Source organism: Papio anubis, chromosome X, assembly GCF_008728515.1.
Source record: "Papio anubis isolate 15944 chromosome X, Panubis1.0, whole genome shotgun sequence".
In the NCBI taxonomy this organism is placed as follows: Eukaryota; Metazoa; Chordata; class Mammalia; order Primates; family Cercopithecidae; genus Papio; species Papio anubis.
This window is the reverse complement of record NC_044996.1, coordinates 139996773-140013184: the sequence shown is the minus strand read 5'-3', so window position 1 is coordinate 140013184 and position 16412 is coordinate 139996773. Positions and strand designations below refer to the sequence as shown.

At 38.9% G+C, this 16412-nt stretch overlaps 1 protein-coding gene across 8 annotated transcripts in view; it reads left to right on the top strand.

Annotated features, from left to right (window-relative positions):
• NLGN4X (neuroligin 4 X-linked) overlaps window positions 1–16412 on the top strand; it is a 347312-nt gene that overhangs the window by 17197 nt on the left and 313703 nt on the right. For 2 of the 8 annotated variants that reach the window (XM_031660611.1, XM_031660612.1), the window contains exon 2: window positions 12603–12771. The exons of 5 other annotated variants lie outside the window; for them this stretch is intronic. The gene's annotated coding sequence lies outside the window, so the exon portion shown is untranslated. Of the gene's footprint in view, window positions 1–4183; window positions 12772–16412 lie in introns of those variants that run through there. One more of the 8 variants, XM_031660610.1, reaches the window with a different exon arrangement.

Here is a 16412-nt window from a genome sequence, read left to right as displayed (position 1 = left end):
GAAAGATGGCTCTCTCCCCTCTATTTATTTAATCAATCGTTTATATCACTGTGGGCACATGGATATTTTGGATATGCTTTGGGCTTTAATTCAATTCTACATTACTGTGACTTATTCTACTTTATATTTTTTTGTGGCCATGATGTAGACATCAGAAAGTCTATTCACTTGAATAGCAAGTAAATGCAAGGACTCAATAGTAAATGACTCTTAGAGAAACTCTCAACCTTGCTGGTTCACGGATGCTCAGCTTGCAAAAACACCTTCTTCCATCAGGAAACCTCAGTGGATGGGCAAACATTACAGTGTCCTTGAACATGCTTCATTGCTTAATCTATGACCTTCCTATGCAGTAAGCGAAAGCACCCATACCACAGCTTAAGAGTGGGGCAGAGGTCATTCCTCCCACCACTCATCCTAGTGTCTTTCGATAAAGAGATATAAGCTGAAGGAACATGTTACTAACCAGAAGACTTCCGGAGGACCCCATTAATCAGGGTAGATGCTGCAGTCTCCGTATGAATAGCTGTGTGCGTCTTGTCACAACTATCAATATTTCAAAAGGTGATATCATCCTCTTAACCTTATGATGTGTTTTAACATAAAATTTTAATATGCATGCAGGTGGTTATTACTTAAGCATTGCTTAAGAAGCAGTCTTTTTTTTTTTTTAATTCATGTAACTGGATCTATTCTCTGAATAAGGAATATAAGCAAATTGTAGCCATTTGAAGGACTCTTTTTTCTTCTTTCTTTTTTTTTTTTTTAAATGGAGTCTTGCTCTGTCGCCCAGGCTGGAGTGCAATGGCGCGATCTCGGCTCACTGCAACCTCCGCCTCTGGTTCAAGCGATTCTCCTGTCTCAGCCTCCTGAGTAGCTGGGATTACAGTTGCTCACCAGCACGCCAGGCAAATTTTTGTATTTTTAGTAGAGATGGTGATTCACCATGTTAGCCGGGCTGGTCTCGAACTCCTGACCTCAGATGAGCCGCCCACCTCAGCCTCCTGATGTGCTGGGATTACAGGCATGAGCCACCGTGCCCAGCCTCAAGGAGACTTTAAAAGGCAGGATTTTTTTTTTTTCTTATGGTGAAGGAATGAAGAATAGTATAGGAAAGAAATACAGAAACTTTGAAAAAAGAAATGTAAAACTGGATCATCATTCCATAGACTAGTTGTTAATAGTAAGTAACTATAATTTGTTCCATTGATTTTCTGAATATTTTAAACACAGATGATCATTCTCTATCTACATCTACGTGTTTATCTGCGTTTATATCATATGTATGTATATACATATATATTTGCATGTAGATCACATCTTTATCTGTATGGTATCTGTACCAATATTAGAGTCTATAGCTGTAGCATATCAATAACTGTTCTATATCATATTGTACCTTTTCTCACCTATATCTTAATCATATCTGTTTTTGTATCTGTACACATATCTTTACTGATATTCACATTATATTTCTATGCCTAGATCTGTATATATCTCTATGCCATTTTGAACTTTACATTTCATACACTATTATAGCATAAGCCATTTTAGGATTATTAAAAATCTTCATAAGCATTGTTTTTCATGGTTAATTTTCTCAAAAGACTATGCTTTAACATACCAAGTTCTTTACATATTTTTTGACATTTAGATTATTTTAATGTTTTTGCTCCTGTAATGTATTTTTCTTTATTTTTTTGCTCCACACCCCTCCCTCCTCTAACTTATTTTGAAACTCTTCCTTGTAAATTGGGCATTCTTCATTATAGGGGCATTACTTATTTTCTTTTGTATGTTTCAAAAAACATTCTGCATTGGTCTGTACACATTTTTCCCTCTTGTATCCCTTCTGTAAACATTTGTATTCACTTGAAACCTTATGGAATATTTTACTATAGAAAATTTCTGGTCTATGACAAAAAAAAAAGAAGGGAAAATAGAATAATGGATCCCATGTGCCCATCAGTTGGCTTCAGCAATTATGAATGCATAGCCTAATCTTTAGTATCTAACTTCATTCATATTTCCATTCTTATTATGGCATGATGTAATTCATTTAAAGATATGTCTGTACATTGCTCTAAAATATAGGAAACATTTTATTTTACACAGCTGCAGAATCTTTTCCATGCCTAAAATTATGAACAGTAATTCCTCCGTATCATCCACTATAAAGTTGTAAATGTCAAAATCTTCTCATAGTTTGGCAACTCACGCAAGGTCTAGCACTACAATAGGTTGATTTGTCTTTTACATTTCTTTTAATTGATATAGCTTCCCTATCTTTTTATGCACATTCTTGTTGAAAAAAACTGCTCGTTTTAACTCTACATGAAAGTGGGTTTTAGAATCGGAAAATGTAGTTGTCAAGTTATTTTAGAAGGAACGTGTGTATTTTCCATAACGCACAGTCTTAGGTTACCAACTCCTTAGGAGCAAATGCTTTGTGACTTGGTAGTGTTCTACCCAGAAGGAATGCTGCTGGATAAATTTGGCCAGCTATGTGACAGCTCTTTGGACTCAGTATGTCTCATTTTTATCTATTTTTAATGAAGTTTTATTTTGAAGACAGGGTCTCGCTTTGTCGCCCATGCTGGAGTGCAGTGATGCAATCATAGCTCGATGCAGTCTTGAACTTCTGGGCTCAAGCAATCTTCCCACCTCAGCCTCATATGATCTGGTACCTGGCAGAGATACAGATCTGATGAGAAGCAAAGATAAAGGGATGTCAGAAGGTAGCTTTTGTTGCACCATTACACATACACACACACACACACACACGCACACGGGTGCACACGCACACACAAAGAATCAAATGCAATTTTTTCCTCTTTGCCAACCCACAGTTAACTAAAATTATTAGTTCTATTGAACTCAACATTGCATATGATATTTTGAATGATAGAGGCTAAAGAGAGGCCAAAGAGGGAGGATTGCCTGAGGCCAGCAGTTCAAGACCAGCTTGGACAACATAGTGAGACCCCATTTCTACAGAAAAAAAGTAGCCAGATGTGGTGGCTCACTCTTGTAATCCCAGCTACTGGAGAGGCTGAGACAGGAGGATGGCTTGAGCCGAGGAGTTGGAGGCTGCAGTGAACTCTGATAGTGCTGCTGCACTCCAGCCTGGGTGACAGAGAGATCCTGTCTTAAAAAACAGGAAAAATATGACTAAAGAAAACCAAACTCATCTAATCTATACAGTTAAAAATAGTTGGCTATCATTCTTATGCTAATGTAAGTATGCCTCATTTTAAGAAGAGTTGTGTGTGTATGTGTGTGTATCTGTGAGTGTGTGTGTATGCATGATATAAATCCAGACTTCTAAATGAGTATCTGGGATGGTGGTATTATTAGTAGAAGATCATTGGAACCTGTTACACAAGGATGCACTAGAGAATTTTACAAACTATTAAATTCTGTGTAATTTAAAATGTGACTTGATTTACTCAGATATTTTACAAGGATACATGTCTCTTACAAAACAAGATTTACTAACTTTGGTGCTCTTAACATTGAGGGTGGATAATTCTTTGTTGTGGTGGCTGTCCTGTGCCTTGTATACTGCTGAATGGAATTGCTGGACTCAAGCTTCTAGGTGCCCGTCGTATACACATCCCTGTTTTTAAAAAAGCTTGTATAAATTTAAGGGGCACAAGTGCTGTTTATTACATGGATATATTGCATAGTGATGAAATCTGGGTTTTTAGTGTAACCACCACCCGAATAACATGCATTGTATCCGTTGAGTAATTTCTCATTCCTCATCATCCTACCACCCTCCCACCTTTTTGATTCTCCAGTGTCTATTATTCCACTCTCTATGTCCATGTGTACACATTATTTAGCTCCCACTTAGGAGTGAGGACATATTGTTTTTGACTTTCTGTTTCCGAGTTGTTTCACTTAAGATAATGGCCTCCAGTTCCATCCATGCTCCTGCAAAAGACATAGTTTCGTTCATTTTATGGCTGAATAATATTTCATTATGCATATATACCACATTTTCTTTATTCATTTATCCATCGATGGATGCCTAGCTGGATTCCATATCTTTGCTATTGTGAATAGTGCTAAACACTATAGTGTTAAACATATGCATGCAGGTATCCTTTTGACAGCGATTTCTTTTTATTTGGGTAGATACCCAGCAGTGGAATTGCTAGATAAGATGGTAGTTCTATTTTTAGTTCTTTGAGGACTCTCCGTACTGTTTTCCATAGAACTTATACTAATTTACTTTCCCATCAACAGTGTGTATGAATTCCTTTATCTCTGTATCCTCATCAACCTCTATTATTTTTTGAATTTGACATCCACAAATGTCTCCAGACATTCTCAGATATCCCCTTGGGAGTAAAATCCATCCCAGTTAAAAACCTCTGTTATGAAATGAGGTGTACTTATTCCAAGTTTTACATGGGGAATTTCACTGGTTTTTGGATTCTAGTAGCCCTGACGTGTACGCTGGGCATAACCAGATAAGAAAAACTGGGCAAAGTGTGCACTAAGAGATAGTAAGCACATTATTCTGGAAGATGTTTTTCATAACCAGAATAGACTTTATGAATTCTATCAGTTGTAATGAGAATCGGATTGACATTTGGGGACAGTCAGTATAACGCACGCTATCCAAAAGGAGGTGGCATTGATTTATATAAGTGAGAGCTTACGAGAAAACAAAGACAGGAAATAAAGAAAAAGAAAATCCCTGATAAGTATCTAATAGAACAAAGTGCAGAACGGAATGCAGCTAGCTTATCTAAAATTGGGCAAAATCATGTTCCAAATGAAAGCTCAGTAGATGGGAAGAGAGTATTTGAACATTTGATGTGAAGAATGAGATTTACTGTTCCACAGATACGAACACATTGATGAGAGCTGTCAGTTATTAGAACTTATTAACATCAATGGGAACACCAGAAATGTGCTGCACAGAAAATTAAATTTAAGACTCATTGAAAATGGTGTTATATTTTCTGAACTGTTACATTGATTGATTAAAATTAGATTCTCCAACAAAATAAGAACTTTTAATATTCTGGGAGTGAATATGAGATGAATTTAGGTGGAAAATGTGTTTTAAAAAGATGTATTATTAACCTCAGAGATTCAGAATTAATGTCACCAACCCCAAAGAATGCAGTATAACATTTGTCATAAATGACCTCATAATAGGTTATTTTGTATTATCGTTTTAAATTTTGATAATAAATGGGCACATTTTACACCTTTTATAATAAAAGGGTATATGCAAAACCAGTTATTTTTATTCCAATGTTAATAAAATAGCAATAAGCCTCATTTCGTTTGAAGTGCCAACTTCCACTCCATATGAAATTTCTAAAAGTCTGGAAGATACGCACCATCTAGTTAAGAAGATTTTCATTCTATAAAATTGTATAACGCAGTGAATCCTGTTCTTTTCCCATATACATTTATTTAATATTTATATTTGATACAAGGAATCTGTATTATTTTCATTAAGCCACTCATAAACATAAGTGTTTTACTTCTTCTTGGGTACATTTTTAAAAATTTGGTTACATTTTTGAGATGTTGATGCCATGGTTAAAATATTACAACTGAGTATCGGGATGGGTTTACAAGAAGTTTTTGCTCTACAAGGAAATAGGTCAATAAATTAGACTCCAGTCAATTATAGGATAAAAGGAAAAGTTAATTTATTATGCATTATTGCACACAGTGTTTGATGTATGTATGCAAATTGCTCCCAAATACAGTTTGGTTGCAGTTGTGCTCCACATTTATGGTGGATGTAGTTTTGAATATGTGCAGAGAGAGCATATTCTGACCTCATTCATCAATGTGATGCAAATGTGTAGAAACAGCAAGGTCATTTTCGTATGATGAGAAAATGCCTGTTTGAAAGTAAACGCATCCACCCATCCATCCAAAGGTTGCATTTTCTCAATTCCCAATTCTAAATATGTGTGTGTGTGTGTGTGTGTGTGTGTGTGTGAGAGAGAGAGAGAGAGAGAGAGAGAGAATCTAGTGCAATTTTGTTGTTCTACTTTGTTCCAGGTTTGACATTTTAGTGATTGAACCTAAAATACCTTGATTCTTACCCTCTAATTTTACAAATAAAATCTGGTTTGCTGTTATAGATTGAACTGTGTTATGGATCGAATTGTGTTCCCCGAGAAGATATATTGAAATCCTAACGCCCAGCACCTCAGATTGTGATCTTATTTTGAAATAAGGTCTTTGCAGATGTAATTACAATGAGGTGATTCAAGTGGCCCTCATTCTATATAACTGGTGTTGAAACCACCATGGGAACACACAGACACTCACAAGGTGAAGATGGCCATCTCATGGCGGAAGCAGAGGTTGGCATGATGCAACTACAAAAAAGGGAATCCCAAGGATTGCTGGCAACCCCCTGAATTTAGAAGAGACAGGAAAGCATCCTCACCAAGAACCCTCAGAAGGAGCATGGTCAACATCATGATTTTGAACTTCTAGACTTCAGAACTTTGAGAGGGCATATTCCTGTTTCCTGAGACATAAGGCTTGTGATCCTTTTTGACAGTAACTCTAGGAAACTCATACACCAAGGCACAGAGTTCTTTATTTAAATTCATTTTTTTCATTTGAAAATATTTATTTGACAAAAACTGTATATATGGAAAGTGTCCAGTAACGACTGGATGTACGTATACATTGTGTAACAATGATCACATTAATGAACACATAATAATCAAATTAATGAACATATCACTCATAGCCCATGTGGTACATAATGGATGGGCCCGAAGTTATACAGCCAGCTTGGGGCAGAGCTGGGTTTGAAGGACAGACTCGTCACCCAGCCACACTTGTCTTCCGGAATCACGTTCCCATAGTCATGAGGATTTTAGAGACTCCACTGCTCCATGCCACTGCATCAACACATTGTGGAGTGGGGGACCCACATTTCATTGCAGGTGTCTGAATATCAACAGTGGGGTTTCCCTTCCCTCAACTGTACAATGTGTGATTGGACCTATCTCCAGGGCCTTTCTAAGCTATGTGATTTGAGAACAATCATCATTATAATTAAGACTGTCTCATTTTAAACCATGATTAGGGATATAAGATGCTCTGTGTGTTTTCTAAATAAACTTCATCGCGACCTGGTTAAGTGTTGGATGTGAATTGGCAAGAGGGGGATTGCTAGTAGAAATGGTGTAATTTCAGACCCATTCACAAGTATTTACACACTGCAAGACATCTAGATCCTCAGAAGTCAGGTAGTATCCTAAAAGCACGGTGTGTCATTTATGGTAGACAATTGAAATTGCACTGAAATTAAACTTGGTGGTGGAGAGTACACTTCATAGTGTTCAGTTTTTGCTTTCACTTTATTCTATGTCTGACTCTCAGGAAATAGGAACTACAACATTGGGTTTCTCCCGTGTATTTTCAACTTCAAACTCATGCATTGTAAACCATTAAGCAAATGATCAAACACTACATCTTTCCCAGCTCTTGTATGGACACACAGTTTTGTTATTCATGACTTCTCTTTTCTTATCTGGGAAGAGATCTTTCTTAACCTTTAGAAATTGGATTAATGCAACCCTCTTTAACCTCACATTTGATGTGAATGTCAGAACTTTTTGAAACTTAGCTGTGCTTTTAGTACACTGATCACTGAGTGCCTGTTGCCTGGCAGGCACTGGGCTGCCCAGTGAGGGTAGGTGAGGAACAGACACCAGCTCCCTCCTGGAGTGTGTGCTCTGCTGGAGGATAAAGACACTTCTCAAGCAATAGCCTAAATGCGTCTGACACCATGATTGTAATCATGGGGCTAGGATAATATGAGAATTCGTAGGAATGGGGATGCTGTCAGGGTTCATGAAAAGTCTTCCCAATGATGAGAGAACTGCAAGTTGGGAGGAGGTAGAAATAACGAAAGAAATGGTTGTAGAAATGAATACATTGTGGGATGATCGTGTTGCAGGGTGACATCTTTGAGTGGTAAAAGGGATAGAGTTGGGGCTCCTGCTGCAAACCCTCAGTGATGCGTTGTAATGGTAAGAATTGGCTCGTGGTTTCCCAGTTTGCCTGATTGCTGCATCCACAAAACCATGGGTTCTGGGGTTAATTCCCATCCATTTTATTGCTGAATTTCTCAGAATGAGTCTTCGGTACATTGTTACTGAAAGGAGGTGCTAAACCCAATGTCTTCATTGCTTTTGAAGCAGATAGTCCAGTGTAGTGTTTCTCAAACATAAGCATCATTGTCTCCTAGAGGGCTCGTTAAAGGCAAATTGCTGGGACCCATCCCAGGAGTTTCTGAGTCAGCAGATCTGAGATGGGATCCATAACTCCCCAGTTGAAGTTACCATTACTGGTTTTGGGATTACCCTTTTAGAACTACTGCCTTAGGGTATTTCTAGGTTATATGTGCACACATGACCTGCTTGAGTTTTGAGCTCAACGTTCTGTTTTATTCTTTCCTGTTCAGAGGCCAGCATCCACAGCTCTGGGTCTCATCATTTGCTTTTTGTCATGCAGTTGTACTCTACTGATTTATACGTTATCTTTATGTTTTCAGTTTCCCAGTCAATTCAAGCCAATGCATATTTATTGGGCATCTACCATGTGCTATGGACTGTGAGGGACTTAAAGATTAATAACAACAACCATAAAAACTCATTGATATGCTGGGCATTATTCATTTCCCTATGGCCTCCAAATGCTTGGCTCATAATTCAAAACACTACAACAACGTGAAGGCAGCAGATTGTTTGTCACTTCAGGGATCCACAGGTATATGGCTTCTCAAACGAAGATCTGGTAATTCCAGACTGCATGCAGCTATTCTTCCTTTAAAAACTGAGAAACCATGCATACAACATCTTTTCTTCCTTCTTCATTTATACATTTGACAACTATGTACTGCCATCTTACTTTGAGAAGGTCATCATGCCAGATACCATCAGTGATGGAAACACAGATAAGATTCAACCTCTGATCCCAGGGAGAGCAGACTCTCAGTAAGGAAGACAAAATGATAAATGAAAATACCTATATTACAAGGCATGCACATCACACATTCCGTAAGTGGGTAAAAACACAGACCTTGGCAGCACAGAATCTTGTTTTCCATTTGTGTCATTTTGGACACTGCATTGGTTATCTATTGCTGCATAAAAAGTTCCTCTAAACCTTAGGTTAAAACTGCAAGCATTTATCATCTCATGCATTTCTATACATCAGGGATTCGCCAGTTCTAGTTTAGGGTCTCTCATGATGTTGCGATCAAGTTGTAGACAGGGCTTGCAGTTTTATGAGGGTGTTGGAGAATCTCACTTACGTGTCACTTGGCAGGAGGCTTCAGTTCTTGGCCACCTGGGCTTCTCCCTAGGGCTAGACATGTGACATTAACAGCTGGCTTTTCTGAAAGTGAGGAAAGAGGGAGGCTGAAAGGGAGTCTAAGATGAAAGCCACACACTCTTAGAACTTGATCTTGGAAGTGACACCTTGTCACTTTGGCACTTGATTTGGAGGTGACACCTTGTCACTTTTGCTACATGCTATTGGTTGTTCAAGTCAAATCTGGCACCATGTGGATAAGGATTGCAGGAAGGTGTTAATAGCAGGTGTCAATTGGCCATCTTGGAAGCTAGACTATCACCAGAAGCTCTTCCAAAGGAGGTGGCTTATGAGCTGCATAGAATTTTGTCGTAAGGACAAAGGAGAAAGTGTGAACAAATACATAGGTACAGCAGGTGTTGAGGAATAGGGTGTGTTGTGTTGAGTGTTGTCTCAAGGGCATGTTGAGTTTGAGTTTGGGTGATGAAATTGAAATCAGATCATTTCAGGTGGTGCAACTCGATGGTAAGCCTTATAGATATTATTCTGTAGGCAATGGGGCAATCATATTAGGACTTTTGCAGAATTATTTAAGGAATATCAGTTTCATGATAGTAGAGGTAGTGATAGAAGACAGAACGTCAGTAATGCAAGTTGAGATCTACTTATAGATTCAACTGTGGTAGAGATTGAGGAAATGGGGAAGGCATGAGGCTCTGCAGAGGCATTGGAAGGATGATACTGATAGAACCTTGCAAACTATTGGAGAGAGGCCAAGACAATGAATAACCATACAAGGTTGCAGTTATGGGTGGAGTTGCCCAGTTAAGAAAAGGGAGAGAGTTCAGAGGTAGGTGAAGGTCAGTATTATTAGTATTATTAGATGCAGTATTATTAGATGCTTGTCAAAAAAAAAAAGGAGTAAATTAAGCTTGTAAAACACTTTAAAACAGGTATATAGAAAGTGTTGAAGGCAGCCCTGACATTACTTATCTTTGGCCCATCCTTGTCTTTCTCCTTCATAGTCTAAAATGTTTTACAAAGGACTGTTTCTCATGACACTGAGAATGAACCCCAAATTCCTTTCACTGACCTATTCCACTTTTATACAGTAAGCCTCTTACTCACTTCTCCAGCTTCATCCCAGGCCATCCTCTTCTCACTGCACTGCTGTCCCAGTCCTCTTTCGGTTTTGTGATCTAACTGAGCGGGTACAGTGTTAGGACATTTTTGTGCGCCACTTCCTCTGGCCAGAGCACCCTGTCCTGTTCCCATTTAAAGTGGGTTCCACCCTCGGTTGTGTTCTTATTCAACCCATTATTTACTTTCTTCTCTGAGCTCACCTGATCTTGAAGGCTTTTTTATTGTTTGTCTTATTATGGATATGTGTGGAGGATCCAGAGAGTTAGTGAATTTTTCTCCGCATTCTGTAAACATGTGTATTGCATGAATCTGGAATAGATCAGCACTCACTGGGTATTTATGAAAGAAATGAGTAGTTGTAAGACACTGTAGATTTTCACTGGATGAATGAGGAAATCAAATGTTGCCTGGTAAAAACAGGTGTTAAGTCAGCTATCACAGTTTTCTGAGACATGCAGCCAAGCCAGAGAGACTCTGAGGGAAGGCCGTCTTTCATTGTATAATCAACCCACTGTAGAGGAAAGTTCCTCTCTCACCTAAGGGAACGTGGATCTTCCTTGATTGTTCACTTTGTTATTTCTAAATTAGCACGATTTACCAAAAATGTTTGGGTCACTCAGTACATGCATGTGATTTATTTCTAAATGGCTATCTTTAAAAAAATCTTCCTCATCTGTATTAATGTCCCTAGAGGTTTTACATTTTTTAGCCTGTATTTCATTAAAGATGATGTCATGGAAAATTTTTGTCAAATTTCTCATTCTGGTCCGTGCCTGGAAGATTGAGAGTGATGCAGTGTAAGAAAGTTCAGGATTTTGAAGTTTAATCATTTACATCCTAACACTAAAGCTATAAATCTGCGGTGCAGTATTGCTTACTTCTACTGCTCACTGGATGGATAAGTCTATGTGCTTTTTAAATTTCTTATAAAGATTTGGGTCAAAACTAGCAGTGTGGTCAATAAATTAATTTCTTGAGAGTTTATCAGAATTGTGGGATGATTTGGGAGGAGCAGAATTGTGTAGAATCAATCCTCTATTTTTAAACTTATTCTTCTAAAATTCTAAACAGAAAATTTTTTATTCATTAATATTTTCTTGATTTCATAATGCTAAAAATTAAGTAAAATGAATGTTGTGTTAAGAAATGGGAGCAAATCCAAGACAAAAAATCAGATGATTTATTAAATTTGCAACTTAAAAAAAAACACAGTTTGAAAGATTGCTCTGTTTGAGGAAAGTACATAAAATTTTGTTGAGATAACTTAGGGTATAAATCAAGGTCATTTATGTTCATTTGAACATTCATACTCACATCTGGAAATATCCAGAATGACCACACTAAATCCTGCAGGTAAATTCTTTTCTCAGCTGAGCATGCCATATTGTTGTAGTTAATCAAGAAATCTACCAAAATTAAATTTGTCCTCCTACTTTTTAGCTTAGAAATTTAGGGGATCACTGGGACTCAAAAGAAAATTCAATAAATAATGGACCATCCTAGGGATACTTCTTTTTAACTTAAAAATCCCTCTGAGATATCCTCAGGTTTTAAAAATAGCTTTTTATTTTCCTGTTTTTGTGTGTGTTTGTGTAGGCCTACATGTTCATATTAGTCATCAGTGTTGCCAGAACCTTGGCTAGCGTCATAGTCCAGACCTCTTGAGGTCACTGGGGGGTCGGCTACAGTTTCCACCTCTTGCTTTTCATGGGCCCCACTCTGAGAAAGATGCTTCTTCTCTCTCTCCTCTTTCAAAGTCATCTTTGAGGACATCTTCTGAAGCTTTTTCTGAGATGCTGCCTCTTCTGAGCACAACACTGTCTATTCTTGTATCACCAGTATAGGAGCTCATGCAATTTATAAGTACCTGCCTTAATGATGCGCTCCCTGAAAGACCTTTAGGAGAGGGATCAGGTGGCATTCATCTTTAGGATCCCTTCCCTGTCCTCACAGCACATTAATGGTCCACGTTCAGCAAACTTTTGTACAATGACATGACTTAGGGTTTCTAGACAATCCGTACTGTAATTTATGTTGATACAAAGGGATAATGTTAGCATCAAATGAAAAGTCAGAGTTCTATCAATGCCATCTTGATGAAAATATTTATATCATTCTATCTTATGTCCTAGGTTTCTTCTTGACTGACTACCCAGGGCGAGTTGGAATTGCTATATGCCTCTCTCTGAACCCCCAAATCTTTAGTTGTAATGATGAACTTACATGGAGAGGCTTATTTGAAACATCATTATAGTGTGGATGATAACCTTCTTAGTTTCCACATCTGATATTCCTCCAAAGGTGTGTATGTTTTGACTAATGTATTCTCTTTATGCTAAGCTTTCGTTAAAGTGATATGAATGCTCCATAATGTTGTTATTTTTGTTTGTTTGTTTGTTTTTTTGAGACAGGGCTTCATTCTGTTACCCAGGGTGGAGTGCAGTGGCGTAACCAGAGCTCACTGCAGCCTCTGCTCCCGGACTTAAGCAATCCTCCCACCTTAGCCTCCGGAGTAGCTGGGACTACAGGCGTGCACCACCACACCTGGCTAATTTTTGTATTTTTTGTAGAGACAGAGTTTTGTCATGTTGCCCAGGCTGGTCTTAAACTCCTGAGCTGAAGGAATCCTCCCTCTTCAGCCTCCCAAAGTGCTAGGATTACAGGCATGAGCCACCATGCCCGGTCCCATAACTGTTAGTTTAATTAGCACCTTTCTGCTTTAATTCATGTTGACTATCGAGAAAATCTATCCCCCCATATAATTAGTGTTTTTAAAAGATGCTTTTAGATAGTGATCAAAAACTTATTTACTAAGTAGAATGTAAATTATTACAAATGATATGAATACCATAGGTTGTAGTTTTTATATGACAACTTAGATTGTAAAATGCAATTCTAGCCAGGCACATTGGCTCATGCCTGTAATCCCAGCACTTTGGGAGGCCCAGCAGGAGCCAATCGCTTGCTTCCAGGAGTTCAAGAGCAACTGGGGCAACATAGTGAGACTCCGTCTCTATAAAAAATACAAAAAAAAAAAAAAAAAAAAGTTGAGCATGGTGGTGCATGCCTGTAGTCCCAGCTATTCAGGAGGCTGAGGTGGGAGGATTGCTTGAGCTGAGGAGGTTGAGGCTGCAGTGATCCAAGGTTGCACCATTGCACTCCAGTCTAGGCAACAGATAAATTTGAGTACAAATGGCTGATCATCTTAATATTAATATGAAATTGCATTTTTTGATACAGGATCTCGTTCTGTCTTGTGGCCTTCTGTAATAGGTTATCTTGTCCAAATTCTGGAGTAAAGCCCAGAAGAATTTTAATCTAGATAATTTATTCTTTAACCTTTGAAATACTGTATCAGCTACATGACAATGGCTTATAACTGAGCTCTAAATAAATGAAATAACTTTTGCGAGAGTGAATCACGTCACTGAGAACCAAGGGGAAACATGAAGAAGTGATTATTATTATTATTATTATAGTTTTTTTAGGACGGAGTTTCGCTGTTGTTGCCCAGGCTGGAGGGCAATGGCCTGATCTCGGCTAACCACAGCCTCCACCTCCTGGGTTCAAGCGATTCTCCTGCCTCAGCCTCCCAAGTAGCTGGGATTACAGGCGTGCACCACCACGCCCGGCTAATTTTTGTATTTTTAGTAGAGACAGGGTTTCTCCCTGTTGATCAGGCTGGTCTCGAACTCCTGACCTCAGGTCATTTGACCCCCCTCGGCCTCCCAAAGTGCTGGGATTACAGGCGTGAGCCACCGAGCCCGACCTGAAGTGATTGTTTGAACAGAGAGTGTTAACGGTCTGCATTCTGCCTTGCACCCAAATGGCATCACCTATGGCAGTGATAAAAAGCCCCAGCCTTTCTCTCCCTCCTCAATCCTTGGGATTTCCACCAACAACAAAAGAGAAGCCAGGAAGAATGCTGTGTTGTGAGTACCCCCAGGAAGGGTTTTCCTTTATGAAGAGGCAAACCTAGTTAGGAAATACATAACCATGGACTGCAGGAAAGAGAGTTGAGTCTGCATGGAGGATAGTGACCAGGGACCCATAAGAGGAGCGGTAGTGACTGAGGCCTGCAGGATGCATGGAAACATTCTTGACACCGAGGGCAGCAACTGTGAACACACTCCTCCTACTCCTCCTAGGCAGAACTAGGATGGATGAACAGAGTTCTTTTCAGGGAGACTCACTAGGTAGATGACTACGCATGAAACGCTTTTTTTGTTTGTTTGTTTTTGTTTTTGAGACAGAGTCTCACTCTGTTGCCCAGGCTGGAGTACAGTGGCACCATCTCTGCTCACTGCAAGCTCCGCCTCCCGGGTTCACGCCATTCTCCTGCCTCAGCCTCCAGAGCAGCTGGGACTACAGGCGTCCGCCACTACGCCCGGCTAATTTTTTGTATTTTTTAGTAGAGATGGGGTTTCACCATTTTAGCCAGTATGGTCTCGATCTCCTGACCTTGTGATCCACCTGCCTCGGCCTCCCAAAATGCTGAGATTACAGGCATGAGCCACCGCACCTGGCGAAACACTTTCAATGGGAATATTTTGTTCCATCAGATTTTAGCAATATCACATTTGAAAATAGGGGACGCACACACAGATACAATTAGTTTCACCACCTCACTTGTGTATCTAAACAAACCTGTAAACAAAACCAAGCAAACCAAGAAACAAATAAAACCTCAAATCTAATATAATAATAATAGGCTGGGGGCAGTGGCTCATGGCTATTATTAATCTCAGCACTCCGGTAGGCTAATACAGAAGAATTGCTTGAGCCCAGAGTTCGAGACCAGCCTAGGCAACACAGTGACATCCTATCTCTATAAAGATTATTTTAAAAATTAGCCAGGTTTAGAGGCATCCACCTGTAGTCCCAGGTACTTGGGAGGCTGAGGCAGCGGGATCACTTGAGCCTAGGAATCTGAGATTACAGCTAGCTATGATCGTGCCATTGTATTCTAGCCTGGGTAAAACAGCAAGGTCTGTCTCCAAAGTAAATAAATAAGTAAAATAATAATAATAATAATAATTTTTACTCTATCACAAAAAGTACAGCCAGTCAGATACAGTGCAGACTAATTATTGTAAAAATTTTCTGAAATACACATACATCATTAACTTGATAACTGTAAATTTAATACTGATTGGTGGGTGTGAACAAAGGTATGATCAAGGAAAATAAATATATAGGCAATTTCACAGTCTTAATAATACAATTTCAAGAGCTAATATTAATTGAGCATTTACTGTATGCACACTCATGCATTATGGGACTGTCTTTGGCACTAATATCACAAAACTTCATTTTTTTTTCCACTGGTAATTTTTGTCACTGATGAAAACTGTTTCAGCTGTAGATCCCCACAGTGCGGAGATTGCGGGATGTGGGAGAAAAATGATGGTCTCGATCCCCCACCGAGCCATTGTCCCATGGTGGGTGAAAGCCAAACAATGCAGCTTGAGTTCTGCCTCCACTTTTACAGCTCTGTGGTGTTGGGCAAGTTAGCTAATATGTCCCTGCATTAGTGTTCTCAACTAATGGGGATAAAGCTCACATATACCTTATATGTTTTTGGAGACAATTAAGAGTTAGTATATGTAAAGAATTCAGCAAGTTAGTTGCTGACCTACTATGTACATATTAGCTATTATAACTTATTATTCGGACAAACAGCTAATGCACGTGGAGCTTAATACCTAGGTGATGGGTTGATAGGTGCAGCAAACCACCATGGCACACGTTTACCTATGTAAGCAACCTGCACATTCTGGACATGTATCCTGGAACTTAAAGTAAAATAAAAATAAAATAAAATAAAACTATTATTATTACTATTATTAGAATTGTTTGGATGAAGACGTAGCTTGATATTTTGAAAAAATGCATGGTCTTTGGAGTCAAGATAGGTCTCACTCCCTGCTTCAGTGAGCTGC